Source organism: Hippopotamus amphibius, chromosome 17 (genome assembly GCF_030028045.1).
Source record: "Hippopotamus amphibius kiboko isolate mHipAmp2 chromosome 17, mHipAmp2.hap2, whole genome shotgun sequence".
Lineage (NCBI taxonomy): Eukaryota > Metazoa > Chordata > Mammalia > Artiodactyla > Hippopotamidae > Hippopotamus > Hippopotamus amphibius.
Genome location: NC_080202.1, coordinates 7,675,121 through 7,691,759, shown reverse-complemented (window position 1 = coordinate 7,691,759; position 16,639 = coordinate 7,675,121). Strand labels below are relative to the sequence as shown.

The 16,639-nt window shown below is 49.2% G+C and overlaps 1 protein-coding gene across 1 annotated transcript in view; it reads right to left on the bottom strand.

The window, feature by feature from the left end:
- The window catches only part of PIK3R6 (phosphoinositide-3-kinase regulatory subunit 6), a 61,405-nt gene extending 49,517 nt beyond the window's left edge, over positions 1–11,888 (bottom strand). Inside the window, exons 1-2 of the mRNA XM_057716394.1 lie at positions 11,858–11,888; positions 8,119–8,169 (exon numbers count right to left, since the gene is read on the bottom strand). The gene's annotated coding sequence lies outside the window, so the exon portion shown is untranslated. The remainder of the gene's footprint in view (positions 1–8,118; positions 8,170–11,857) is intronic.
- Between the last annotated feature and the right edge of the window lie 4,751 nt (positions 11,889–16,639).

The following is a 16,639-nucleotide window of genomic DNA, read 5'->3' as shown; positions in this document are numbered from 1 at the left end:
AAAGACCTGGGTCTCTGATGCTAGAGTCTCGTGTTTGCTGCCAGCACCCCTAAGACTGTGGCAGGCTAACTTCTTAGTTACAATTAGGGTAAAATCTTAGAGCCTTCACAGCACTTGCCGGAGGGACGAGACCAGAGACAAAGAATGAACGAGTGAATGAATGAACTGGGATTCAGAGGACATTCCTCCTTAAACACAGAACATTAGCAATGAACAGTCCTCAGGGCGGGTGCAAACCGGCGGCTGTTCACTGCCTTGGGGCAAAACAGGCCACAGGACCGGCCGCAGAACCACAGAGGTGGCTCTAAGACACGCAGCAGGAAGAAGCAGATGGGACCCTACGAGCCGCTGCTGCCGCCTATTCTCTCTGTGCGAGAGATCGTGGGGAAGACTTCCCAGCTAGAGGAAGGGCTGCAGAGAGCAGGACTGAGGAGGCCTGGCTCCGGGTCAGTGTTTCACCGTGAAGATCCCAGCTCCGGACGATCCCCTGCTTGCCCACCGCCACCCCAGCCATTGCCGGCTCCTGGGCCAGACTATTCAGACAGAAGAAGCCGCCAACCAGACCACCCACGGCCACCCCCTGGGAAGAAAGACATGGAGTTCCCCAGCACCGCACCTCTGCCTCCCTGCTGTCCTGCATGGCACAGAGAGAAGGGACCTCCCACCGCTGAACCACTGCTCTCTCCTTCCATCCACGCTGCTGCCTATCCCCAGGCTATCAGGGTCAGGTGGCATTTCCAGGACTCTGATTTTTTTTTTCTCTCCCTAGAGACAGACTTGCCAGACGACACACCCGGTTCTTTGGTTTAGAACATGTGGTTAGTGGGGGTAGAAATACAGCGCTTGGGGTTCCCCTCCCCCGCTGCTGGTCAATCCTCATCCCATGAGGCCCACTGGGCTTTGCAGATTCCTGAGGGCCCTGCTCCCTAGCTGTCCCCTGAGGACCAGGCAGGCCCGCTTCCTCCGCTGTGTCTGCCACTGGCTGGGAAGGAAACACCTGGATGCGAGCGAGCCGGTCAAGAGGGGAGGACAGCATTGTTCCCGGGGGCAGGGAGCCTGGGAGGAATCTGACAGGGCCTGGATGCAGACCAGGAAGCCCTGGGGACCAGGTGGCCATGAGCATTCGCGTCCCCCACGTGAACCGAGGAGGTAACAGAGGACAGCGGCAGAGTGGCCGGGCAGGTAGCACTCGGTGCTGGACTGCCCTGAGGGGTCCAAGCCTCTCTGTTGCTAGGGCAACACGTTGCTTCGAGACTTTGTGCCTCAGTTTCCTTATCTTTAAAGAAGACCTAACATTAGCACCTACCTCACAGGATGACCTCAACGAGATGATATTCGAAAGCCACTTACTTAGAGCTAAATAAAGAAACAGGACAGGCCCACGCCAGTAAGTCCTCCACAAACCCCAGGCATCAGCGGCCAAACGGAATCTCTAGCTGTTCTTTTCCGCGGTTCACGCCCACTCTCCTGCTCTGGGTCTGCACACTTTGTCCCCTCACTGGGATGCCCGCCGCCCTACCTCTGCACACACGCCCTCTGTCTGCCTCAAGGCCCAGGTGGCGCTCTGCGTGGAGCCCTCCCTGATCCCACGCCTGGGGGGCTCCCTCCACCTGCGCGCACACCTCACCTCGCCAGCGGCCCCAGCGCCTGTTACTGATTCTGTTAGTCACTCACGGCCGTGGCTCAGCCCCACACCAGCCGGGCAGCTTCTTGAGGACAGAGACACGGCTTTGGTCGGACTCTGGTGCCTGCTGCACACACAGACGGTGCTCGATGTGTATGTGTGAGTGTGTGTGTGTGTGTGTGTGTGTGTAGGTGTAGAGAATGGCCAAGACCCGGGACAGAGATGGACAGATGATGTCCCAGGAGGGGCGCAGGTGGGGACCCAGAAGATTCTCTCTGAGCCCTGCGCCTTTCTAACCCCCTCTGCGATCTTTGGCAAGTTGCTTCTTCTAAGTCTCAGTCTCCTGACCTATAAATGGGCATTAAAACACATACCCAGCCTCCCTCCAATTGCCCATGAGAAACCAGTGGGCTAATGAATGTATTCTATAGCACCAGGGATGAATAATTAGTCCTGTTATTATTGGCATTTATGGGATTCGGAGAAGAAAGGACAGGTCTTCTCACAGGGTCCTGCGTCCTTTCTTCTTGTGAAAATGGGTTGAATAACCTTTTTTTTTTTTGGTCGCACCTCGAGGTATGCGGAATCTTAGTTCCGCAATCAGGGATTGAACCCACGCCCCTAGTAGTGGAAGAGCACAGTCTTAACCACTGGACCACCAGGGAAGTCTGGGTTGAATAACCTTAACTTGGCAGAGTGGTCCTAGCAGCCACCACATCTGGGTGACCCGTCTCAGAAAGGCTGGGCGTGTGTTCATAAGCACCAGGGGTGTCTTGGCTCCTCACGGGCTCCCCTTCCAGCATCCTTTCTCCCGGACCCGCCATCTGCTCCGCTCACATCTGCCTCTCCCGGCTCCCTCCCTGGAGACCCCAGCCCCAACCAGCACCTACCTTGGCTCAGCTGCAGCTAAGCTACCCCCGGTCGTGCCCAGGGAGGCCTCCAGCCCCGGACAACCTGTTGTCTGAGATGAGCCCTGACCAGTGTCTGCAGCCTCCAGACCTGCAGAGAAAAGCCCAGTGTCGCACAGGCCTGGCTCTGTCCCCTCCTCTTCCTTCCCCTTCCCCATGGCCCTCAAAGCTCCTCCCAGATCACATCCTGCTGTGAGGTTGCTTACTAGAGAAGCTCTGTGGTCAGCCGCGGTCACTGGAGGTTCTTTATTCTGATTGGGTGGGAGGCTGGCACCTCCATGGGCCCCCCCCGCTGGTGCTGACTGGGCAGGGATGCGGGGAACCCGGACCTCTTTCCTGAGCTCCAGACACACCAAGCACCCCCACCCCGGACACTGTCAGCCAGATGGCCCCAAGCTCCTCCAATACAACAGGTACAAACCCAGTTCATCATTTCACCCTCTAAACCCACTTCCCTGCTGCGCATCGCAGAATCAGAAACCTGGGTGTCATCCTTTACACCCCCACCCCCCTCACCTGTTACACCTAAACAGCACCAAGTCTTGTCACTGTCTCAAGAACTGTCCCCTTCTTTTTCCATCCCCACGGCTGTCATGAGGTCACCATTGTCTTTCTCCTAAATTATTACAACCATCTGATGTCTCCCTGCCTCTGCCTTGCAGCCAAAGTTCTCTTTCTGATAGTGAAACACAAATCTGATTGCATTACACCTTGTTACAATCTTCAATAGCTCCCTATTACTTTCAAGAGAACGGCCAATTTCCTTAGCATGACTTGCAAGGCCCTTCTTGATCTGGTCCTTCCTTGATCCCCAATCTCAGGCTTTATCCCCTCACTCTGATGCCTCCCAGAAGTCCTGAATGACTGCAGTTCCTTAATGATCCAGGCCATCTCCCACCTCCAGGCCTTCATGGGTGCCGTGGAATTCTCTTCCCAACCCTTCTCCCGGCTCACTCCTAGTCATCCTTCCTTCAGTACAGAAGAGGGAAAAACAGGTCAGGAGGAAAAGCAGAGTACCGTGGAAGCTGGGGATGGGGTCAGTGTCAAGGACTTGATGGTTGATGGTCTTCAAGACTGCAGAGAGGACACCGATGAAAAGAACGAAAAAGCACCTGCTGACCTTGGTGATTAGGAGAGAGCAGTGCTGGGGAGCAGATCACCTCCAAAGTGACGTGCTAATTTGCCATATTCTTTCTTTTTTCTCACATTTTGAAGCCAAGCAATATTTGGGGGAATCTCCAACACATTTCTAGACCTTTGAAAAACTCACAGACTCTATGCTGTCATTCGATTTGGCCTAATGCCTTAAATGGCTGTGGAGAGAGGCAGATTGCTGACAGCATGAACACCTGGATTCAGCTGTGCCTGAAACCCTCATGCCTAGATCATCTCTTAATTGTTCAACTACGTGATCCAATAAATGCCCCCCCTCCTTTTTGAGTAAGACTATTTGCATTGGGTTTCTGTAACTTGGGTTTTTTCTTTGCAACCAAAGGAGAAGTCACTGACCTTTCTCTGCAAGGGCTGAGCGGGCTTTGTTCCATCCCTTCCTTTTGCAGAAGAGGCCATTTGAAAAAAAAAAAAAAGTCCAGAAATTTAAATCATTTGCTCTATAGCTCAGCCTCTGTCTCATAGCTACTTCTTTTCTGTCCCACTCATGTGACTGGACTCACATTTTATCTGGCGTCTTTGTATTCTTAGGTCACGTGTCTGCTGCATCCCTCCCCCAATAAGTTCTGGGAAAGCAGAGGCAAGGCCTTACTCATTATTCTATCCATTGCAGGATGAGAGAATGTTAAGAGACAGCTTGGCGCAGTAAATAAAACAAATGGATGAATGAATGGGGGCATTAATGAGTGACGTGAATAAGTCCAGGACAGGATAAAGGACCAGGAACTCAGCCCTTGCAGGTTCAGGACTCAGCAGCAGCCGGCAGCGCGGCCATCACGGGCAGCCCCTTCTCCTTCGCAGCTTTGGCCTAACTGAATCGGAAATCACAAGTTGATGTCAGCCTCTTGTGGCTGCTCTGCTCCTCTTATCATAGGCGGCTGTCCTGCAACTATCTCGGGTGTGGTAGCCACAGAAGGGGCTGCTTGGTGACCATGGACAGCCTGGGAGCTGCCCCCTGCAAGGAGGAGCTGAGGCACGCTCATTTTGAGGGCACACAGCGGAGAGCCAGCCAGGCGACAAAGAGAGAGTGAAGAGGAGGCAGAGAGAGGAAGGGCCAAGACCCCACACCTGCCCCCAGCGCACCACGCCTACCATCACCAAGGGGGAGGCACTGCCCCTCTGACTGATCCCAGGGATGCCTTGTCCCTCCAGATGCTCTTCTTAGGGTTTGTTTAAACTGGGCTTTCCAGGCTGTCTGTTGCCAAGTTTCCCATCTGCATTCATTCTCCCAGAAACAGTCCTTTCCCTCAACAAGACCACATGACCCATCAGCATCAGAATCGAGGGAGTTGGGTTCCCTGCAATTACTGCTCTGGTTCCCAGATGACCTGGTCAGCTAATGGCAGCAAAGCCGCTCTGGCGTCATAAACGCCCAAGATACGGGCGCAGAGGGTCATCATCTATGGCTCCTCTGGGCACAGCCGTAATGGCTTCCTCTTTCCCAGCCTGAGCGTTTGGAATTCTGTTCAGTAACTCACTATGTGGCTGCCAAGTTATTCATCTTTCCTGCAGACAATCCACCACTTCCGTTCCATCCTCATTCCTCTTTCCAATCCCCTGCATTCGGAAAAATACTTCTTATCTATTTTTCTGTCTATCACAAAGCAGCTGAGAGCTTTAAACAAATGAAACTTTTAATTTTTAAACAAATTCAAACAAATGAAACCCTCTTGTAACTGTGGCTGTAGGGAGAGGAGTGCTGGGCGCTCTAGAGGACCAGGGCAAGAATTATTTGCTTTGGGTACAGGAAACCCAGGACTACCTGTGCTCTGCTCCAGCCCCACCTTCTTCGGGAATTGCCTCTGGGGTCATTCTCTTTGAGTGTTCTAAGGAATTCACTCTCAGAAAATCCTAATAAGCAATGTAGATTTTACTAATGATTAAGTTGGGAGGATGGAAAAGAAGTGGGTATTACTCATTTCTTAACAAGCTATGTAAAAACCTTCTGTGACTATTTCTGTTGTCCGGACGCCCTCCTCCAGGTCATGCTATTGCACTGGTAGAGTTTTTTTTTCCTTTCTCTTTTCTCCACAAGTGACCCCCTACTCACTAACTAACAAACATATCAACGTCCTCTTGAAGTGCATTTCGAGCACCTCAACTCCACTCTAATCCTTACCTCCCAATTTTTATACCCCAAACTCATTAACGACACCCAAAAAAGAAATGGTTCTCTGGTTGGTAGGACCCATTCTCAGAAAACAGTGAGAGGCAAAAAGCCAGAAAATAGCTGTTATAGAAACACATTTTCCTTTACCTATACAATCACTTCAAGAGTTAGGACAATTACAGAGATGGGTAAGCTTGAGTTTAAAGGCTCGTGTAACTGGCAGGTGGTGGGACTTGAACCAGGAAACACCTACTCCAGGGAGTTCACTGCAGGACCACAGGGAGGACCTGCAGGCTGAGCCTTGGCTCTGTGCTCCCTGGCTCTCGACTCTACGGCAGGAAGACCAAGGCAGTGGTGGCAAGGCTGGCACTCACCTCGTAGGCACCTCTGCTTCTAGTGAATTCCCTCCACCCCTCACACCTGTTGCCCCGGGAAGCAGGGGCAGCAGAACGACATCATATGTTCTAAACCAGCGTTTCACAAAGTGCAGTTCCTGGACCAGCAACATCAGCACCACCTGGGACCTTGTTAGCAACTCGTACTGTCTGGTGGGGAACAGTACATGTACCGGGAATTTTCCACGCTTTACTTCCAGCAGTGTTGTTTGGTGGGTTGTGTGAGTAGGCAGAATTGGGGCGAATGGGGTGACAGCCGTAGGAAGCTGATTTATGCTTTCATCTGTTCCCTCACCCTTTTCCAGCCAGTCTTACTTTGGGGGGAGAAGGAATTTTGATTGTAAACACCATCAATTTTTAACCAAAATTTTAGTGCTTAAAAATGTGCTCAAGCAATTCACAAATACATGTTCATGATAGAAACAAACATCATACAGCAGTATATAGAATAAAAAAGCAAGCCTCCTCTTCCCCCTTCTCGGTTTCTTTTCCTTCCCCTCCAGTGACCACCGCTGTCCATAGCTTGGGGTGATGTATACAAATCGGTTTTCGGTTTGATTTGTTTCTTGGAAATCATGATCAATACCTAAGGACCAACCACATTCTTTTCTCAAATTTAAACGTCTGTATTTTCCAGACTAGTAACATTTACATGGATCAAGATGGGAAAGATACAGAGAAATCCAGCCCATTCCCTCTTGCACGAGAGGTCCTTCAAGTTGGTGAGGAAAACTTCTCTGCCCCGCCTCGCTTTGCACCTGTCCCCCCTCCAAACGCCTCGGGACCCTCAGGCCCCTCTGAAGTGGGGTCAAGGGCAGAGAGAACTTGGGGTTGCCCTGGAGGGAGGGCCTGGGATCCTCTTACTCCCCCTGTTCTCAGATCAGCCTGGAGACCCTCCTTTCCTGCCCGAGTACCCCCCCCACCACCACCCCCTTTACCTTCCTAATACGGCAAGTTCCTCCAAGGCAGGCCTGCAAGCTTCCCAGAGTGCAGACACGACGCTGCAGGCGCCTGTCTGTATCAAATGCGCACCTAGAAGGCTGAGGATCGAGTAGGACTTCAGCGGGAAAACACAAAGAGCCCAACCCTTTGTTACCTGTGCAAACTGCCTGGCCCGTGCACGTGCTAGCACGCGCAGGCACACACGCAGGAGACAGAGCGTCCTGGCCGGGCTCTGGTCCTAGCTGCCTCTGCTTGGGCCCCTCCTCCCTGGGTCTCAGTCTGCCCATCTGTAACCTGAGGGATGGGAGAGTGTGTTCGCAAAGCCCTCGCCAGCTTTCCCCGGCTCCTTGCCTGGACAGTCCTGGTTCTGTAGACCTGCGGCTACAGTTTTGCTCGGAGAGGGCCTCTGGGCCCTGTGATGAGAGGCCCTTTTCCTTGGGGGTGGGGTGGGGCTCCTCCGCTCCCCCCCCTTTCCTCTCTCCAGAGGTCTCAGGGGACCCCCGTGGGCCAGGGCCAGCTTTGGGGGCTGAAGCGACATTCATCCGCCCAGGGCTTCCTTCCTGACTCCCGCGCCCCGCCCCGCCCCCCAGCAGTGGCAGCTAGACTTGCCTGGAGTCCTGCCAGCCCCTTCTCCTCCTCCACCCCCACTTCCACTTCTCCACACTCTGCCCCCCACCGTCCCCAGGGAGGGCGAAGAGGGTGGCTGTGAAACCAGCCGCGCTTCTCCGGAATTCCATCACGATCAAGGCATCTGTCTCAGATCTGTGTGAACTTTTCTGGGCCTCAGTTTTGCCACAGCTCGCATGAGGGGGTTGAGGGAGCAGCAGAGCTCAGTGGTTAAGAGCAGGGACTCTGGGGCCCGGCTGAGTCCTGGCTTCCCCTTTTCACTGTCTCTGTGACCCTGGGCAAGTTCCTCAGCTTCCCTGTCTCAGTTTCCCCACCTGTAAAACGGGGCACAATAGTACCTACCTCATGGTGAGACAGGCTGGGACCTGGGACCCTCTACTGCAGTGCTGGCACCTGGACAGACAGGAGACAAAGAAATAAGGGACTAAAAATAACTGCACGCACGCGCAGTTGGGGCAAATTTATGAACAAGAAGATACAAAGAGGTCAACACCCAACTGCCACTTCTGAGGGGCAGGCAGCAAAAGCAGGGTCCTGTGTGTGACCCCTGCGCACAGCACCACGGGGGGGGGGGGTGGACCACTTAAGCTGCCCTCTGGCCCACCCTCACCCTCGCTGGGTTTAAGGGACCAGCTCGCCCTGCCCCTTCCTCGGGGAGCGAGCAAGGGCACCTGTTGCTTGTTGTCGGTACCTTGTGCTGCAGTACGAGTCCTAATAAAACCTCGCCTGAATTCCTTGTCTGGCCTCTCATCAATTTCTATTGATTAAAGAGTCCAGGAACCCTGGTCGGTAGCAGTGGTGCCATTGGGAGGCACAAGCGAGATGACGTAAGCTTGTAAAGCCCGTGGACAGTGCGGGGCCCGTGCATGGTAAGTGTTTGCGAGTACCGCGCTTTGTGCTATCTTGATGTTCAGGGTCTCCCCTGGTCAGGTTTGCAGTGACTCCGAGGCTCCGCCTTCCAGCTCTAAATTTCTGAGATTCCCCTAATGGGCCAGGTTTCTTCCCACTCGCCCTGTGTAGACAGGGGAACATGCATGTGGCTGCTGTGACCACAGCTGCCTCTCCAAGGACCACACGCTCAGAATTGCTGGGTACTATGGACTGAATGTCTGTGTCCTCCCCAGATTCATATGCTGGACCCCCAATGTGATGGTGCTGGGAGGTGGGACCTCTGGGAGGTAATCAGGTTTAGATGAGGTCGTGAGGGTGGAGCCCCCATGATGGGATTAGCATCCTTATAAGAGGAAAGGACACCAGAGCTTCCTCTCTCCCCCTTGTGAAGACACAGTGAGAGACGGCTGTCTGCAACCCAGGAAGAGATCGAAAACCAGACACTAAATCTGTCAGCACCTTGACCCTGGACTTCCCAGCCTCCAGAATTATGAGAAGTAAATGTCTCTTGTTCAAACTCCCCACTCTATGGCATTTTGTTATAGCAGCCCAAGCAAACTGAGATCCTGGGGGCTGTGGTCTGGCCCAGGACACAAGTGTGCCTGCTACTTGGGACAGAGAGAAATAAAGTGCACAGATGAGGACAGCCTACCGCCTGCCTGTCTTTGCCCCAGAGGGATGGGGAAGGCACTCTTTCCCAGGAGAGCAAGCTTCCTTTACCCTGATTGCGCTGGTAGGGTTGGGGGAGTAAATAGAGGGATTTAAAGACTTGTGTAACGGAGAGAGGAGCTTCTTCCCCAAGAAAACCCAGAAGCCCTCTTCCCAGAGCAGCGGCTAACATCCCAGCGCTGCAGGGTGGGGTGGGCGTGACAGTGGCGGGGGGTGGGGGTGGGGGGCGAGTCTGAAGCCCCAGGGCAGGTGCCAAGCAGTACAGGTCCCCACACGGCTCCCGTCTCCCATGTGGGTGAAGCTACACGGGCTAGAAAACTCTCTGATGCCTCTGCCTTGAGCAGACGGAGGGGCCTCTAAGCGCTCCTTGCCCCAGGGGTTGAGGGAGAGCCATCCCTCTGGAGAAGGCGTGACTTGGATGTCAGGGACCACAGGAAGAGGTCTGAGGATGGCACCAGCCCACTATGTTCCGGGCCCCAGAGGAAGCTGTCAGAGTAGAACAAATTGATAAATTGGACTTCATTAAAATTAAGACCATCTGCTCTGCAAAAGGAACTGTTAAGGGAATGAAAACACAAGCCACAGACTGGGAGAAAATATTTGCAAAACACATATCTGATAAAGGACTAGTATCTAAAATATACCAAAAAACTCTTAAAATTCAAGAAGAAGAAAACAAACAACCCAAGTAAAACATGGGCAAAAAATCTGAATAGACACCTCACCAAAGAAAATATACATATGGAAAATAAACATACGAAAAGGCACTCAACGTCATAGCCTTCAGGGGACTGCAAACTAAAACAATGAGATATCACTACGCACTCATCAGAATGGATAAAACCCAGAGCACTGACAACACCTAATGTTACTAAGGATATGGAACTCTCATTCATTGCTGCTGGGAGTGAAAAAGGGCACAGCCACTTTGGAAGACAATTTGGCATTAAAAAACAAAACAAAACAAAGCAGAAAAACCTAAATATACTTGTAACGTGTGAACGATCAATTGTGCTCTTTGGTATTTACCCAAATGAGTTGAAAACGTATGTATGTCCAAACAAAAACCAGAACATGAAAGTTTATGGCAGTTTTATTCAAAATTGCCAAAAAATGGCATCAACCAAGATACCTTCAGTAGGTGAGTAAGTAAACAAACTGGTACATCAATAAGATGAAATATCCTTCAGCAACAGAAAGAAATGAGCTATGATATCATGAAGACACAGAGGAATCTTCAATGAATTTTACTAAGTGAAAGATGCTAATCTGAAAAAGCTACATATGTATGGTTCCAACTATATGATATTCTGGAAAATTTGTAAATATGGAGACAGTAGAAGGATGTTTGGTTGCCAGTCTAATGAAGAAAATAATGGTTTCAATTTCTTTAATTATATTAGCCTATTTGGGATATCCATTTCTTTTGTCAGGTTGACAAATTGGTTTTTTGTTTCTTTGTTTAGAAAAAGTAGCAGCTATATCTAGATTTATTTCAGATCGTAGAGCCTTGTCAGAGAAGTAAGAGGAGCAAACATAAATGATTAACAACACATATAAGACAATAGGTACCAACTGCAAGATTGGGTGCAGGTCAGGTCAGACTTAAGATAAACAAAGAAAAGTGAATGTCAGAGGATCCCAGAAATGTAATGAAGGCCAGATGATGTGCTATACATGCAAGGTAAGCCACTTTGCCTTGCAAATAACAGAGAGAAACTTGAGCTAACTTACACAGAAATGAGAAATGTCTTACAGGGACAGAAGGATACATATCTGAGGGCAGATGCTGAGATGGATTTAAAAGTGCTATATCATCTATCTATCTATCTATCTATCTATCTATCTATCTATCTATCTACATCTATCTATCTATCTATATCTATCTATCATCTATCATCATCTTCCATCTACCTATATGCATATAAGAGAAAGAAATTTACTTGGAGGAATTGTCTTACATGATTATAATTGACGTACAATTGCGGGGCCTGGCTGGGTTAGTTTGGAATCTGAAGGGCAGGCAGCAGCTAGGAAACTTAAGCAGGAGTTGGTGTATCAGCCTTAAGGTAGAAATTCATCTTTCTCAGAGAAACCTCAGCTTTTGCTCTTAAGCCCTCCAACTGATTGGACGAGGCCTACCCACATGATCAATGGTAGTCTACTTAAAGTCAAGTGATTACAGATTTTAACCACATTTACAAAGTACCTTCAATACAACACTCAGATTGGTCTTTGATTAAATAACTGAGTACAAAAGCCTCACCGAGTTGTCACATAAAATTAACCATCACAGTGGCTCATCTGGGAATATGGCCCAGACCCTAGTTGCTAAGAGGCCTAAACCTGTGAAACCATTCTTTTCTCTGACCAGGCCTGCTGGACTTGCAGTCACAGCTGAACAAGGGACTCCTGAGAGAGCCAAGTGGACCCCTGAGTTCTGCCCATAGCCCTCCCTGCTCCACTGTACAACAGCAGCCTTACCAAGCACGGCCGACCAGGGCCAATTACCCTTACCTACCTGGTGACTTCTCTTTCCTGCTAGATCCTGGACACAGCATGTTCAACTGGACCCTTGATGTGTCTTCTGGAAGGAATGCACCCTCTTTGGGGACAGAACCTCTCAACCTGCCACGTCCAGGGTTGCAGAGATGAGAAATGTCAGGTCCTCCTTCAATGAAGGTCATATTGCTCCATCTGTTAAGAGTGTTGTCATCATACAACCTTCAGCTCTCAGCCCCTCTAGGGATTGCTTTAGCTGTAGACAGACACCTTGCACTAGGACATGCACCTTCCCATATCCAGTGACTGATCAATGGGGGAATATAAAGGTCTGGTCATCTTGGTCCAAGTTGGGACAAGTCTGAAGGGCCATTCTAGTTCTGCAGTACCCCTGCGACCAGCTGCGTTTTCATTGCATGAGCTGCATTGCAGCTTGACTTCTCTTTTTGCCCAGTGCTGCCTCCACTGTCTCCTTTCCAAGGACATTGATCTCAAGGGCACTACTTTTTTTGTTTTTTAGCTCTTTATTGGAATATAATTGCTTTACAATGCTGTGCCAATTTTTGAGGTACACCAAAGTGAATCAGCTGTATTTATACACATATCCCCACCCTCCCGTGACTCCCTCCCACCCTCCCTACCCTGGCCCTCTAAGTCATCACCCATCATCCAGTTTATCTCCTTATGTCATGCAGGAATTTCCCACGAGCTATCTATTTTACATTTGGTGGTGTATTTATGTCAAAGCTACTCTCTCACTTCATCCCAGCTTCCCCTTTTCTACCCCCCCACCCTGTGTCCTCAAGTCCGTTCTCTACATCTGCATCTTTATTCGAGCCCTGTCACTGGGTTCATCAGTACTATTTTTTTTTAATTTTTTTTTTTTAGATTCCATATATATGAGTTAGCATACGGTATTTGTTTTTCTCTTTCTGACAAATTGTATTTTTGAGAAATGTCTCCATTTTATCCAAATTGCCAGATGTATTGATGAATCTATAATATCCCTACATTATCTTTTTAGTGAGTGTAGGATCTGTAGAGATGTCCTCTTTTTCATTCATGATATTGATAATTTGTTCTCTCATCAGTCTTGCTAGGGGGATATCAATTAGTATGTTGGTTTTCTAATTCATAGATTTCTGCTATTACACTTATTTCCTTCTACTTTCTTTAGGATTGATCTACTATTCTCTTTCCAGCTCTTTGAGATGTAAATGTAAATAACTGATTTTTAGTTTTTGCTCTATTATAAGATATGCTTTCTCATGGCAATAAATTTTCTCCTAAGCATTGCTGAAGCATCCTGAGAGTTTCAATAACATATATTCATTATTAACCAGTCCAATATATTCTCTAGTTTCCTATTTCTTTTTTGACTCCTGGATTATTTAAAGATGTCATGCCTAATTTCCTAGCATTTGGGATTTTCTAGTAATATTTACCTTATTGATAGTTTAATTTCATTGTAGTCAGGGAATATACTCAGTTTGATTTCAGTCATTTGAAACGATATTCTACTCGTACTTGAAAACAATGTGAATCCTATTGTTGTTGACCAGTGTTCTATTTCAACGAGATGAAAATTATTGTGTGGTCCAGATCCTATACACCTCTACTGATTTTTTTTTCTTGTCTATTTGTTCTATCAGCTACTGAGAGAGGTGTGTTAAAGTTCTTCACTATGGTACGGAGATGTTAATCCTGTCAATCTGACAATTCTGTCAAAATGACAATTCTGTCATTTTGCTTTGTAGTTTAAATTTATGTTACTGGGTTCATACAGATTTGTGATTATGATATCTTTTTGCTGGATTGACTCCCTGATTTTTATAAACTGTCCCTCCTTGTCTCCTGTAATGCTTCTTATATTAAAATATTTGTCTGATATGAATGTAACACCACCATCTTTTGGGGACATGTTTGTATGGTGTTATCCTTTCCATCCTTTTGCTTTCAGCCATTCTGTGTTCTTAAAGTGTTTCTCTTGTAAGCAGTGTATAACTTTTTAAAAAAATCATTGGACAGTTGTAGGTACAAAATTCTAGGTTGACAGGTTTTTTTTTTCCAGCACTTTAAATAGGTCATTTCATTGTATTCTGGCTTCCATTGTTTCTGTAGAGAAGGGAGCTCTCAGTTTAGTTGATCCTTTGAAGATAAAGTGTATGTTTTTCCTATGGTTGTCTTTAAGATTTTCTCATTACCTTTTTTCCCTCAGAAGTTTGACAGTGAGGTGTGTGTGTGTGTGTGTGTGTGTGTGTGTGTGTGTGTGTGTGTTTAAACTAAACTCCAGACTTTATTGGGATTTCACCAGGTTTTCCGTTAAGATTCTCTTTATGTTTCAGGGTCCCACATCACACTTAGTTCTCAGGTTTCCTTGGTCTCCTTTGTCTGAATTTTTCAGTCCTTCCTTGTTTTTCATGGATGTCTAAGAGGAGTACTGGTCAGATCATCCTGTAGAATATCTCGCAGTCTGGGTTTGTCTGGTATTTTCCTCATGAGTAGTCTTGGGTTACAAGGTTTTGGAAAGAACTTCAGAGGTGAAGGGCTCTTCTGTAATTTTGTCTTTCTCTTGTGTGAGGTTTGCTGAGTTAATTGACTCTACGGGTTGATGTCCTTCATCGATTTTGGCCAATTTAATGTGGGCAGAAGAGACACTGCACCATTTCCAGGCCCTAGGAGGCATCGCGTGTCTCTGCTCACCCCTCCTATGCTAACATGCTGACCCAAGGTACCCGAGGGACCCACAGAGCAGACCTGAACCCAACCTGCAGCTTGGAGCCAAGACACTCTGGGCGCCACCTAGATCAAGTGACCTCTAGACGTCCTGCAGATGTGCGAGCAAGAGTAAGTGATCACAAGTTTTAGTCCAGTGTTCGGTGTGCTTTACTGTTTGCAGCAGCTATAGCTGATACAGAGCTAAAGCCTCTCACGATTCCTTCTTCCTCCATCTCAAGTGGTTGTGCTGGGAGCCTGGTGCTTTACCTGCTTCTCCCAGGTCACAGGTGTCCCCCACCATCCCTTCACCTCCTTTTCCCTCCTTCCCTATGAGCCAAGTCTAAAAACAGCCCCAGGTCCAGAGGGCCAGCACGGAGCTCACTTCCCTTCCTTTCAGTAGCAACATGAAGATCATACAGAAAGTTTCGGCACAAGTGTATTTTTGATAGATCGGAATTGATTTACATGAACTAGCCAACTAGCAGGAAAATAACTGTAGGTCGTTAAATCCAAGAGGAATCAAGTTTTATTGACAATAATATTAAATTCCACTCATTTATTCCTGAACATGTGTCAATCACGAACATCTCTCTACAGTAAGACAAGCAACCCACACAACAAAAAATATTGCAGGTATATTGCCAACCACTGTCTGGGGCTGGAGCAAGGACAGATGGCCTTGACAGGGGAAAGATGACAAGATAGGGTCAGAGCCACTCTGTCCACTCCTCTCAAGTCCTGAGTGCTCTGGGCTGGGGTTTCATGGGCTCCTACAAGCCCAGAACCTTTGGAGCAGATGAAGGAGGGGTTCTCTGTAGAATACAATTGTCTTGCTTCCGTGGTTACTTTTCCCACCTCTACTAGTCCGAATCCCGGGCCCGAGCCCCGCCCTCCACCCTCCCACCCTAACCCACACTGGCTTCCAGCTTCTCAAACCGCTACAACTGGGCAGTTAAAAATTTTTGGCTCTCATGTTGCATCAGCCATTTTCCCCCAATCAGGCCCCAAGCTCCTTGAGGTCAGCTCTCCATCCCCTACTCTTCTAGGAACTCGCCCAGGTGCCATGGTGCCAGTGACCTTCGGGGCTGGAAGATTTCACACATGATGGAGTAAGATGGGAAGGTTGGACACAGGGGCCAGCCTGGGAGAGGAGGAGGTGAAGGCTGGGGGCAGATTTGCAACCCTCCTCTCACCCTGACCTTTAAAGGGTAGAACTGAGTGCTCCTTATCCCTCAGTGTAGGTCCTGCCTCATCAGTGAACTGGAAAGGAGCGAATGAAGAGCATCACAGGAGCAGCGAGAGCATCCCCTCCCCGCCTGCCGTCCAACAGGCGAGTCAGCGCTTACAGGGCAAGGCTGCTGATCTTTACTGAGCACCTGAGAAGAGCTGGCCGCTGGGCCGGGCACTTTGCAGACAATTTCGTCTCAACCCTTTAAGGAGGTCTTATTCACCCCCATCTTAGTGCTCAGGAGACGGAGGCTCAAAGAAGCTTCCTTCCGGTCATTTAGCTAGAAGGTAACTGAGCCGCCACTGAATTTAAGGTCCTCCTGTCTCCCAAGGTTCTCAATCCAGAGAGAGCCTCCAGAGAGAGTTTGTTCTGAGTCCTGACAGTAGGTAAGTCAAGTGTTAGTGCTGTTTTTCTGAAGATCCCGGGAACTTAAGAGAGAGAAAGGGGGTGTGTGTGTGTGTCTGTGTGTGTGTGATGGGGGGTGGGGACGGGGGGGAGAGAGGGGGAGGCACTGAGGTCAGAAAAGTGGAATCCATGTTTCTACCACCCCCAAGTAGGGGGACTGAACTCCAGACTCAAAGGTCTCCCCAAGTCTCTGACGAAGTAAGGGGCGGGCCTGGCCAAGGGTTGGGAGGGGAGGCCTAAACCCCACTCCAGAGCACCAGAGCCTCAGATCTTTCTTCTAGAAAGGAGCCTAGAGCACACTAGAGGCCAGGGCCCTCGCAGGCCAGCTCACCCAGCTCTCTCCTTTCTACCTGAGGAATCTGAGGGGCTGTGGGGCCAGGCCTGTCTCCCTAATGCCTGTTTCTTTCCCAAACAGAGCCCTGAGACGCCATCAGCCCCCTGCCGCCCGCC